The sequence below is a fragment of the Bidens hawaiensis genome, unplaced genomic scaffold (genome assembly GCF_021521415.1).
Source record: "Bidens hawaiensis isolate Kalapana, Puna unplaced genomic scaffold, B.hawaiensis_p1.1 tig00051605_1, whole genome shotgun sequence".
Classification (NCBI taxonomy): domain Eukaryota; kingdom Viridiplantae; phylum Streptophyta; class Magnoliopsida; order Asterales; family Asteraceae; genus Bidens; species Bidens hawaiensis.
The window spans coordinates 26,979-40,798 of NW_027506196.1; the positions used below are offsets into that span (position 1 = coordinate 26,979).

At 37.6% G+C, this 13,820-nt stretch overlaps 2 long non-coding RNA genes across 2 annotated transcripts; both read left to right on the plus strand.

Moving 5' to 3' along the window:
• The first annotated feature begins 2,182 nt into the window (after window positions 1-2,182).
• On the plus strand, window positions 2,183-3,694 carry LOC143617046 (uncharacterized). Its single transcript, XR_013150765.1, has 3 exons — window positions 2,183-2,235; window positions 3,092-3,126; window positions 3,265-3,694. It is a non-coding gene; the product is annotated as an uncharacterized LOC143617046 (long non-coding RNA).
• An 851-nt stretch (window positions 3,695-4,545) lies between these two features.
• Window positions 4,546-5,590, plus strand: LOC143617045 (uncharacterized). Its single transcript, XR_013150764.1, has 2 exons — window positions 4,546-4,648; window positions 5,148-5,590. It is a non-coding gene; the product is annotated as an uncharacterized LOC143617045 (long non-coding RNA).
• The last annotated feature ends 8,230 nt before the right edge of the window (window positions 5,591-13,820 follow it).

Below are 13,820 nucleotides of genomic sequence, written 5' to 3' on the forward strand. Positions count from 1 at the left end.
TAATGTTCGATCTCCTGAAAAGTTTATGTGAAGTTTTCAATAAACAGCTATTAAGGGGCAGGGATAAACCGATCATAACTTGTTCAGAGAATATAAGAGAGATCTAGTATATGATAAGTTGATAACAGATAAGAAGACTTAGCGTGGTAAACATGATGATTAGAAAATGTGAAATGTGATGCTCCTTTGACACAAACTGCCGCAAATTAAGACATTTAACCAAATCAATAATGAAGCTTCTCAATACATTTTTATGTTTATGTTTAGTGTGTGGTCAATATGAAGACTAGGACCTGTGCATGTAAGAAATGTGAACTAACAGGGATGCCCTGCAAGCTTGCAATGGCCGTTAACTCGGTTATGTTAAGAAATGATGTCCAAGTTGGTTTAGCAGATTCATAGATATAGATGATGTATATTGGTTAGACACCTGGAAGAAGGCTTACAAGAACACCATTGACACAATGGAGTTATGGACTTCATCATCTTGTCCAACAACATTTCTACCTCCCAAACATTGTGTTCAAGTTTGAAGGCGAAGGAAAGTTGGGAAAAAAGTTTGTAGATATGGGAGACTTCAAGAAAGCCTTAGTTATAATGTTTTCGTTTGTTATTATTTATGTATGAACCAGATATTATGGTTTATTTTTGGGTTGATATCTATGTATGAACCATATTTGATGGGGTTTTTTTTATATATTAATGCTATTATTTATGTGTGAACCTGTAAATGATTATGGTTTTGTTGGGAATATTGAAGTGAATGATAGTTGATCAAAACAGCAGGTCATACCATTTCAGAATGTATCAGTTGTTTATTTATGTCCAGTATTGATGTGTCTTAATTTATTTCATGTTACTGTGACGAAGAACTCATCTCCATGTTAGTGTTAAGACTTGAGACGTTGGTGTTTATGTTTACTTTTATGTAAAATTCAATATGCTTTATCTATACTATATATAATACATATACTATATATAATACATAACTCAGAGGTAAATTAAGACACTTAGATTTTAAGTAATTTATAACTTAATTAACAAATTATACAACTTACATAGCATATGAAAGAAGGGCAAAATAGTAAACTTCAATTTTAAACATGGTTACAATATTGTCTCCTCAACTTTAATTAACTTTTGTAAATTTAAGTAATAGTTATAACCTTGGTTATTTAACTTTTAACTATATATTCTTTTTAATTTCACATTTAACCAACTTCCACCCAAGACTTTTAAACGGTTATAATTTTTTCGTAAGCTAATATTTAAAAAAAACGGCACCATAAAAACGAGAATTCTATTTTCTTTAATTTAAATATGATATCACCTTAGTTTTTTTAGTTGAAAAAAATAACATTTACGTAACGGTGTTTGCGATCCGCTTTTGATGATTTTTAAATAAACAATTAGTAGTAGTTTATGATCATGTAAACTGAAACATAACCGCTAAAAATTGAAACCAAACCATTATCAACGGTCTATATTCCTGCTGCATCGTGCGGGCACCCGTCTAGTGTTACTAAAACAAATCCAATAAATGCTCAAATGTTTCTTATCCTTCGTGGCCTTTAATATGGAGTGAATGGGCCATTGAACGAAATTATTGAAGAAATAGTTGGAAATATCCAACCTTTTAAAGGATAGTTTTGTAATTAAGGTTTTAAAGTTTTTTAACATTATTTCAAATAATTTCGATTATTTGTTGAATTGACGCCTGAGTTGATATTTTTTCCAACACGTACAAAATGCATTTTTCAAACATAATTTCATATTTAAGCCTAGACAACAAATAATGCATGCAAAGCAAAGTTCGTTTTCATCGCACCTTAATTATATCTTTATCTTCAAAATGTGGCCTAAAATTGATGATTGCAATAGCCGACTTCATCCAACGGTCATAAATCATCTGCATAGGTTTGTCACAAAGTTTCGTTAATTCATGCTCACCACTCCAGTTCAGTTCAGTTCAGTTCACCAATCTCCTACTTCTATACAACCGCTATGGATGAGGAACCACACTGGAAAAACGGTGGTTATGCTTCTCGAATAGGCTACCGTGGTGATTATCGATGCTTAGGTTTTTTACAGTTAAATAAATTGTTCACTCAAACATCAGTTTTACATATCAAAGGTGGATTTGTTACATTTGTTTCTGTGCTGCATAAAGCTGAATTTTGAAATAAAATGCTTGAACCATACTGACTTTTATTTCACGCGATTAACCAGTCTTTCGTAAGTTATTTTTAATGGTACTTGTGATCTGTTCATCTGCACATTCCTCTATGCAAACCCAATCTATATACATATAATTATGATGTTTTTTTTACTAACATCAATTATATATATCAACTGATGTTCTTCTTGACTGATTGATTATATGTATTTGGGTAATTTTATTTATATGGTATTTATTCAGGTTGTATTTCACTAATATTTGGATTGGGACACACACTAAAGGATTATCATGTGCAGATTGATACATGGAGTGACCTTTTATGGATTAATTGTGCAGCTACTAAGTGTCACAAGAAAAAGTGACATTGGAGTATGTTATTCTTTTATTCTATTAACATTTACAAACTCATCAAAGCAGTTTTCACAGAACCTCAAGATCAATTGTTATTACTTAACTTTTTATATTCAGTATGCTCAGTTGTTCAATAATGAGTTTGTGCTTATTAATGATAAATAAGTAGAGTTTGTTCTCTGCACTTTACACTTTAGCAGTTTGTAAGGACCTAACAATTTGTTTCCTTGCTTTTAAGCAGGTAAAGGTGAATAAGAGGAAGAGTGAAACGGAATCTTAGAAAATGAATGCTTTGTACAAATGCCAAACGAAGGCATACGTCACCTTTAAATGCTTTGTACAAATGCCAAACGAAGGCATACATAAACAAGTTTCATGTATTATTTTACTTTAATTTCATACCAGCAATTAGATGATGGAGACTGCAAATTACATATGTATGTTATCTTAATCTTTTAAAAGAGGTCGTTTTCGAGCCCGCCGCATCACGCGGGTAATTTTACTAGTTTAAATTAATTAGACATACTTTTATAAGGATGTTGATTTTTCTTTGGTCTTCAGGTGATCAACTCTATGCAACACTACAAAATTACATTGTAAGTCACCAATAACTCATTATCTAATTCTTTTAGACATCGAAAGTGAATATATATCTGTTTACTAAGCTTCACTTGGGATGCATTGTCAATAGTAAAATTGACATGACATAAACTTTGATTTCAAACTTTTGCAAGGGTCGTTTATTTTAGAGGATCATGTAATCAGAATATGTTAAAGCAACTGCTGAGAGAAGGGTCAACGAATACAGAAACCAAATGTATTCATTCACTACCAGGTTCTAATGGGTGATATTTGGGAGCTTATGCCTATATTTTGGTGGTTATTACTAGATAAATAAGTTATATATTTAATTCTAATGTGATAACGCTTTGTTTGGTTTGAATGTGGTATATAATGACAGGTAAAATGACTTGAGTGAAGAAATGGAAAGAATAGAGAATAGAAAACGAGCTTAAGATCTTACGATGACTGAGGAGAATAGGATTGAAAATATAGCCCCACTCGTGAGCAAATATCGTCAACTTACTCGAGAACATGATGTTGCAACTTTTAAAACAACTTAGGCATTCGCTGAATTGAGTATATGTACTCTCGATTTGTATATAGCTGAACAGATTTTAGTATAGTTTGTAATAGATTCTATCTTGTAGAAAACTGTATTTTGATGAGCTTATATTGTAAAATTCTAGATTTAATGCATTTTGGTTTATTTTGTGATTTTATGGTGGATTTGGATTTGCTAGAACTCTGCAATGAAAAAGAATTAAATATGGATTTGGCACTAAATTTCAATTCATTTTTTTAAATGTTAAATATTCTAAACCGCGTCTAAAGATGATTAATAGAAAATGCCATACCCTTTTTTGACGCGGTTTGGTGTGCATTTGACGCGGTTTTCAAACCCGCGTCTAAAACCAAGCTAGCTTTTGCCTCACTATTTTTTGACGCGGCTAAAACCGCATCTAAAAAGTATTTTTCTACTAGTGAAACTAGTGGTTTTGGATTCTATGATCTAGTATAGCAGATCTAGTGCTTTTATAATTGTTTAGTGCGTTGTTTTATACATTGTTTTACTATATATGTATGTGTTTATTGTTTGATCATACGATAAAAATCGAACATCTATTTCTATTTTTTTATGCAATCTTCAGATTAATGAATATAATTATAAATTATGTATTTATATGTATATATGAATATAGCTTCATCAAATATTATATATTTTTTGTGTGCTATTATTTATCAAATGTTAGATGTATTTATACGCATGTGTAACTTTTGATTTTTTACCTTATATCATTAATTATTGGAAATGAATTTCTTATGAGTTCTAGTCTCAATAAGACTACTAATTTTTAAAGTTCATATCGAGACTATTAATTCTTAATGTTCATATCGTATGATATGAATATACCACATCAGTGTGTTATTTCATTGATACAAGGTATATAAGTTTTGCAGGTAAAAAACAAGCTACCATGACTCATCGCAAATTTGAGAAACCAATAGATGACTCGCAGGGGGTTCTTCCTAGGGCTGCTCGTCACAGTGGAGAAGGTTTAAATAACAAATGCAGTCCACTATATACTCACAGTATATCATCTCTCATAGTGTTTCAAGCTGCCATGTCGGACAGCCGATTTAACCAAACAAAGTTTTGATCATGGTCATAAGGGCCAACCAGATATTGGTTGGACGACCGTGTTGACCAACTTTTTTTCAAAGTTTGACCCCTATGGTCAGTCAGAACAACGGTCCAAATATTGTTCAAACAACCGTTTTGGCCAATGATTTTCAAAGTTTGGCGCTTTTGTTCAAAACGTTGTCTAAGTGTCTTGTGTTTTGTGGACGGCCGTTTGATGGTGTGAAATCAGATAGGGGGTGGTGTAGCTATATAGCATGACCCACAATAAATATATGTATCTGTATGCTTAACCTACTAATTTTCATTGGTTGGTTATTGTTCAAGAGATTGATGATATAATTTTACACTATATCTACTATCTTTTTAGTAATGTTTTGATTGCTTATGTTTATTTTTCGTTGTCCTATGCAGGTGGTGTGACCCGTTTGCCCCGCAAGACCCATCGTGGGCTCCGTAAGGTTGCATGTATTGGAGCTTGGCATCCGGCCAACGCTGATTTTGGCGTGACCCGTTTGCCCCGCAAGACCCATCGTGGGCTTCGTAAGGTTGCTTGCATTGGAGCTTGGCACCCGGCTACTGTTGCCTAGTGTCCCTGGAAAGTTGTATGATGCAGTTTATTGTGGTTTGTGCTGAGGATTTGGCCGTTATGTTATATGGCTGTTAAGTTTTATGTACTATGTTCCTAATAATGGATGGTCGTATGCTACTAGTGGATGGTTTCATTGTAATTATATGATGTGATGTTGGCTGGCCACATGTGTTCCTATTAAATAATTGTAATTATTTGATGTGATATATTGTTATTGTGTTATTATTATGTGCTTCATGTTTTAATAAAAAAAAAATGTTTTGATATATTTGTTTTATATCATTAGTAGCTTTAAAACCTATATATGATAAAAGTATAATCTATAATATATATAAACGAAACCTCAAATATATTATGTGTCGTGATATGGTCGATCCCACCCTTTATGGAGCCACCAGATTGTTTTATTTTTAAATTGTGAGCTCTCATTGATTTAACCCGGCTTAACCCTTATGGACAATTTACTTTTAATTGTCCATTACGGTTATCCAATGTAGAGTAGCGATTGCATCCCCTAAACCAGTCAGCTTTGGCGGGTCGCAACCTTTGAACGATTTGTAGTTACACCCACCTCGGCCTCTTTTTCTTTCATCAACTTTCACATACCTAACCTCACTCGAGTCACCTCTCTCTCTCTCTCTCTCATCATCCTTTTTACCATTCTCCTATGCCCTCTCAGCGGTCCTTGCATGGCTTTCAACAGACTTGTTAGGATGCAGATTCTTCACTGCAGCAGCTACAGCCTGAGTAATGGCGGCTTGAACAGCAGGATCCAGTTGATACCCTTCATTGTTACTTGGTCCTCGCAGAGTTTCACTCCTTTCCTCTCTTGTGTTAGTAATTGGTTCTATAGAAGGTTCTTGGACAATATGTGGCCTGCCACAACGTCCAGTACGACCTCATTGACCAACAACCTTTCTTGCTCCAGCCATTCGTATTCTATAAGGAAACACAAACGTCATCACTCAAGGAACTATTTAGTACAAGGATAATAAAGCTAACAGGTAATAACGGTGGCCAGCTGTGATTAGCTGATCATGTTACTCTCCATGTCGTATACACGTCCCCTTGTGAGTCCACTTGTGCTAGTTCTACTTAAACAGTTAAGCATTCAACCACAATCCACAAACAATCAAAAAATCTTATCTCTAGCAATAAAGCTAACTTTCTTACATATTCTTACATTATACATGAAATTAATCATATACTTTACCTTTACTCTAGCTTGCATAGGTGACACGTGGATTCCTTGAACTGATATCTTTTTTCTTTTTTTACTTAAGTCTTATTCTCTGTCCGAGTCTAAGCATGTAGGATGCTTAATTCCCTCGAACTTATGCTCTGATACCATCTGTAACATCTCAGCTACCACCGCACCATAATATTATCCGCTTTGGCCGGGACGTACCACCATCGCCTCACGGATTTGCTTTTGGTTGCCCAGGTGGTCACCCATCCTCATACTACTCCCACCTGAGCACGCTTAACTATGGAATTCTCCTCTCATCTACTATCATTAAGCGCCCAAAACACGTTATGATGGGGCGGGTATCCACCTCCTTATAAGAAGACTTAGTTCCCCTTCCCAACCGATGTGGGATGTCACAATCCACCCCCTTAGGGGTTCAGCTCCCTTGCGGGACCTAGCACCACCGGTCCAGCCCTGGCTCTGATACCAACGTGTAAGGCCCCGGTCCCGGTGTCCTACTTGGATGTTGGATTTACTCATAAACACAGTTCTAAATATCAGAGTTAATTAAAAACTTTTCTCGGAATAAAAAAAGTCAACCATTCAATACAAAACATTCAAATCTTGTCTTTAAACATAACATAAAACGTAGTATTAAAATATCATGTCAATTCTTCTTCAGATACCAGTCTCTTCAGATCATGCCATGTGTCCCCCTCAAGCCTGCTGCTTTAGTCAATTTCATGCGTGCATACTAAAAGTCAACTACGTTGAATAAGTTCAAGTTAATCAGATAACATGCATTACATTTTCATACTTCATACTTTACCTTCTTTTACATTCATAAGTATATATCTTCATTCTTATCCTCTTACTTTCCTTCTTTCATACTTTCATATTTTATCTTACTTTACATATTTAATTATATGTTTTAAATAGCCTTTCGCCCTATAACCTCTCAGATATTATAAGGGTCTGGTCCCTATCCTCTAAGATATTTTAAGGTTCTGGTCCCTAATTTCTCAGATATTATAAGGGTCTGGTCCATATCCTCTCAGATATTATAAGAGTATGGTCCCTCCTTTCCATTTACTCATACCTTCATACATATATTTCTTCATACTATCCTTCATACATACTTTATAAAACATTCACATAGCATACACTTACCACTTAAGGTAAGTGTATTAACTAATCACACCGAGTATGCACACAGCCTCGAAAACAAAACAAGAAAGTGGGGCTATAAACTCGCCTATAAGTGATTCCTTTATGAATTTACGGTAATGCCCTTCTTGAGCTGTGCAAGGCTAACTATGTATCAATTGTGACATCCCACATTGGTTGGGAAAAAGAACTAAGCCCTCTTTATAAGAAGGTGGATATCTTCCCCATTATAATGTGTTTTAGGCGCTTAATGAAAGTGGATGAGAGGAGAATTCCACAGTTAAGCGTGCTCAGATGAAAGGAGTATGAGGATGGGTGACCACCTGGGCAACCAAAAGCAAATCCATGAGGCGATGGTGGTACGCCCGGCCAAAGCGGACAATATTATGGTACGGTGGTAGCTGGGCTATTACAGATGCCCTACAAGATGGTATTAGAGACAGGGCCGGACCGGTGGTGCCAGGTTCCGCGAGGATACTGGACCCCTAAGGGGGGAGGATTGTGACATCCCACATCGGTTAGGAAGGAGAACTAAGCCTTATTTATAAGGAGGTGGATACCTTCCCCATCATAACGCATTTTGGGCGCTTAATGGTAGTGGATGAGAGGAGAATTTCACAGTTAAGTGACGTGAGGTCGAAGACTCACTTAAAAATAAACCAATTATAACTAATTAGATAGCGGTAAGTGGGTGTCTAAGACAGAGAGTTTGTGGAAAATGTGTTACTAAAGCTTTGTAATATGACTATATTCTATTAAATGCAGAACATAAATTCAAATATTTGGTTGGTTGGTTGATTTGATTAGCAAAAATAACTGAGAACAATTTAACAAGTTTAACTGAATCAATAAAAAGAATGCTCTCTTTCGATTTCAGGTTTCCAATATTGATAATGTTAATTTTTACTTTTGTGATGAACTACATATACATAGTTCGTAAGTATGTGTTTGATTGTGATAAAAGAGGACTAAGTACTTGGAATGTAAAAACGCAAGGTTGTCACTCGATAATCAGTTTTATATAGCCAACCCTAATTCCCTTCTAATAAATCCCGATTGCCAATAGCACCAAGAATTGATGGTCAAGAACACGAATTACACTATACTAACAATTACTAATCAAACTCACAATCACCATAGCAAACCTTACAATTCGGGAGAGAACACAAAGGATTTTGATATGTCTTAAAATATATATAATTTATATAAATATTTCCTACACTTTTGAGTAGTTTTGAGCCGAGGTTTTATTGAATCTTATTCTAAAGTGGCTCACAATTTGAATTTTATTGGTTTCATGAGTCACGAGCTAAATTGGAATAACTAATTAAACTTGAGACCAACGAATGAACATTCGAATAGATATTATTATTATTATTAAAATTTATTGGTTTCTTTTTACTTAAACTAGATAAATTAATAGTTTATTGTCATGACAATTGGAATTATAACTTATATGTCTACGTTTTTATGGTCAGGGAATAAAAAGAAAAGGCTGATGGGTCTAACTGAATTGTGGTCATCACTTAATTATCCAAGTATAAAGAAAAGTTCACACAAGCCCACGTGATGGCGAACATATTAATAATTTAATATAATAAACGTGCACATGAGCTGGAGATTGCAACAAACATTGTGAGCCCAAGAACATGAAGCTAGTAGGGATGACCGTATGACTAATTAGTATTCGTGAAGGAGGTGGGAGACTGTTTTTCATTAAGTGGGGGCAACTTACTTTGAACAGAAGAAATATAATATATTCACATTAAAAAGGTTCAAGGGGGTAGCAATTGTGAACGTGACGGGGTGAAGGCAAGGATACTTTTGGAGCAGAAACGGAACACTGTGTGATTTGTCTATTATTCGGTTTTACTTTTTAAAACATTATTTTCTTCATTCAAGGATTGTTAGAGATGAGTTTAGCTACTACTTATTTTGGTTTTTTTATTATTATGAGTAGCTAAACTATTTGTACTACCTAAGTTGAGATGAATATTGACGTTGTTTGACGGTTTATTTGGTTTTAATTTATCAAATGGCGTATTATTATTGAAAGCTTTATTTAATTTGATCATTGGTGTGTTAAAATATTGTTTTTATATAATTATTGCTTGTGATTCCGCTTATGACTTTGATTGATTTTGTGTCGTTCGTTTAGGGTCATTCGGTTAGGTCTTAGACTTGGTGTTTTCGATCTATTTGTGGTTAGCGCAACCATAGGAATCTTGAGTACGATTAATTATTAAAATTCAATAGGTTCACCTTCCTTGCGACCGAGAGGTAATAGGGAGTCAGTTTTTCTCGTGTCTTTATTCGTTTAGGTTAGAATTGCGCGAGAGCGAGTTTTGGTTTTATCCGGTTTAGTTTTGCGTGCAAATATGTGTCTTAGATTGGGTTAGATATTGTTATCCCTTTATCCCTATAACTGCTAGTACCAATTTTTAGCGGGTTTTGTGTCGTTGAGTCAGAGAGGAGATGCGTCATTAGGGTACCTTAGTAATCTTTTTCTCGGTGCATTTATTCAATCTTCTTAGATTTGTGAGGGTTAGTTGGTGAGACCGAGAGGTGATCTAGCGAACTTTAATGAGCCTTAGTTGATTATTTTAAGATCCCGGTGTCGTGTGATTAGTTAATTTCGTTAGCCGTTGAACCGTCAATAGGATTCTTGCCTAGGTAGTCGTTTCTCCCCATTTGTTAAGAGCTCCGTAAGTTTTGTTAAGTTTTCCAGTTAGTTTCATTGAGTTAAGTAAGTTAGTCAAATTAATTAAAATAAAATAATAAAATCAATTAAATATTATTAGGTAGGACTTGGATTAGGGTTTATAATATAAGCCGTTCTCACGTGTTTTCGAGTTCGATATCCGGAGTTTCCTCATCTTTGCTATACACGACCGGTACACTTGCCTTTTGTGTGAACTAGGATAGACTGTTTGGTTTTTAAAGCTTAGTTGCGATTCGTGTTTTAGTTTTATATATATTTTCGCACATCAAGTTTTTGGCGCCATTGCCGGGGACACGGGTTGAGGCGATTAGATAACGACCCAAGTTTGGGGACTTACCTGTTTTCTGTTTACTTGCTTATTTGTTTTTAATTGTTTTTAGTTTAATTTTAGCTTAGTTAATTTTAGTTTTTCTTTATAGTCATATGCGTCATACCCGCTCACAAGGACCACCGAAGCTTGAAACGTCTGACGAACTGAGAAAGTCCAGCCCGAGAGAGAGCGTTATGTTTCACCGACAGGTTCTGATTCTTCTTTTAGTTCTATTTCTCCCGCATCTTCTAGGGATGGGAACATGGGTGACCAACCGCCTAGGAGAGTAGTAGCTGACTATGGTAGGCCGACAATGAATCCTCATTTAAGCATCACTTTACCTAACGGTGCCGCCGCTGACAACTGGTCCATTCCTGCCCACGTCATGCAACTCATCATAACCGCACTCCAATTCGAAGGGCTAGAGAGCGAATATCCTTCAAACCACATCAACATGTTTGTTCAAATTTGCGAAACTTTCAATATCGGCAACATGAACGATGAAGCCATCTATCTCCGTCTATTTCCCTTCTCAGTCACCGACAAAGCCTACAAATGGCTTAAGTCACTACCTGCAGGATCCATCACCACTTGGGCGGGCCTTCAAGAGTAATTCATGACCAAATTCTTTCCGCCATCTAAATCCGCTCGACTCCGTGAGGAGATTTGTTCCTTCCGCATGAGGTCCGACGAGTCTTTTGGGGAAGTTTGGGAAAGATTCAAGGACCTCCTTTTTAGTTGTCCTCATCATGGTTTAGATAAGTGGATGCTTATCAAGAAATTTTACAATGGAGCCACTCAGCACGTGACAGAGATGTTGAACCAAACTGCTAACGGGAACCTCCTTATGAACAAAGATCCCGATGAGTGCGTCGTCCTTTCTGATGATCTAGCAGCGATCTACGAGGGGCACGGGGGCAGAAATTCTTCCACGTCATCGAGTGGATTACTTCAGGTCGATTCGAACACTAGCATGCAGGCACAGATTGATGCTTTAAACAAACTCGTTAGAGATATTACCGTTAAGATCGTCGTGAAGTGTGACGTTTGTCGAGGGGGTCACGACACCATTGACTGTCCTGTTAAGCCGGGTAGCACCCAGGAGGAGGTTGACTTCGTCAACAACCCCTTAAGATATCAAAACCTCGCCTTCGGCGGGAACACTGGCTGGAGAAATCAGAATAACTATCAAGGGGGACAAGCCAGTGGCTACCAAGCCCAATACCAAAACCAGCGTCGAGAGAATCTATTCGGGCAGGGGAGTTCAGGTCAAGAGAGTTCGGAACAAGTGAGGAGAGAGGAGAAGAAAGCCTCACTGGAGGAAATGATGGCAGGGCTTCTGAAGCGTGATGAGAGGAACCGGGTGACAAATGAGGCGAAATTTGCGGAACACGATGCTATGTTGAAGAACCAAGCCACGTCTCTAGCTAATCTTGAGCGTCACGTCGGAGAGATCGGCAGCTAGTTATCCGAGAGAGCACCAGGTTCACTACCAAGTAATACTGAGAAAAATCCGAGAGGGTTCGCCAAAGTGGTGACTACTAGGAGCGGTGCATGAAGAGAAAGAGAGGCTGATCCTTTGAGAGTTGTCACACCTGCGGTCTATGAAGAGGAGCAGGTGGACGAGGAGATCCAGATGGAGCCTCCCCCGGCTGAGGCACACCAGCAGACTATTCCAGCTAGTACAAAGCCGACCGATAAACCTTCATCATCATCTAACCCACCTCTGAGAGTCTACAAACCCAAATTGCCTTATCCTGGGAGACTCCGATCGGACAGAGACGAGGAGCAAAACTCCAAGTTTCTCGAACTTCTCAAGAAGCTTCACCTAAACATTCCTTTCCTTGAGGCGCTTACTCAGATGCCCAAATATGCCATATTCCTCAAGGACATTCTTTCCAATAAGGAAAAGCTTGTTGAGGTCTTGTCTATTCCGTTGAGTGTTGGGTGCTCTGCAGTGTTGCAATTCCCTGCATCTTAGGCGACGATACGGTTCGACACGCTTTGGCTGATCTTGGGGCCAGCATCAATCTCATATCGTATTCTGTGTTCAGTAAGTTGGGTCTTGGCGAATCGAGGCCAACCCGAATGAGTATCCAACTTGCTGATCGTTCCATGAAATATCCACGAGGGGTGGTCGAGAACATGCTTGTTCGTATCGACAAGTTCATCTTCCCGGTGGACTTTGTCATTCTGGATATGAATGAGGGTGATAGTGTTCCAATCATTTTAGGCCGACCATTCCTTGCCACCGCACAGGCGTTGATCGACGTCCGTGAGGGCAAATTGATTCTGAAAGTTGGGGATGATAACGTCACCTTTGATGTTAGACAGTCACTTAAGCACCCCGAGACGGCGGACGGCTCTCTGTATTTTGTTGATACCATCGTATCGCATGTGCGGGAGTTTTTCACTAACATCCGTGGAGGACCTACCTTGGACCCACAGATCCTCGATAGGGATATTTCAAAAGTCGAGATGGTTGCCATGACCGCTCAACCATTGAAGGATGACACCGTGTCACTGCCCCTAGATTCAGAGTCAGCTGTTGAGATCGTGCGAGACTATCCGAGAGACCGACCTTCATTGAGATCCCTCCTCCTTCCTTAGAACTTAAGGATCTACCTGATCATTTGGAGTATGCATTTCTGGACGAAGAGAGGAAGCTACCCGTCATCGTCGCATCTTCCTTGACGGAGGTCGAGAAGTTGAAGTTGTTGAAGGTGCTGATAGCGCACAAGGAGGCGATAGCATGGAAGATCATCGACATCAAGGGGATTAATCTCCTGTTCTGCACTCATAAAATCCTCATTGAGGATAATTTCAAATCCATCGTTCAGCTTTAATGGAGGCTTAATCCGAAAATGCTAGAGGTTGTTAAGAAAGAAATCATTAAACTCCTTGACGCGGGAATCATTTTTCCCATCTCTGATAGCGCCTGGGTGAGTCCGGTCCAAGTGGTTCTGAAAAAGGGTGGGATGACTGTCGTCACCAATGAACGGAACGAGCTTATTCCCACTAGGACCGTGACTGGTTGGATAGTCTGCATCAACTACCGCAGACTGAATGATGCCACTAGGAAAGATCACTTTCCTCTATCCTTCATT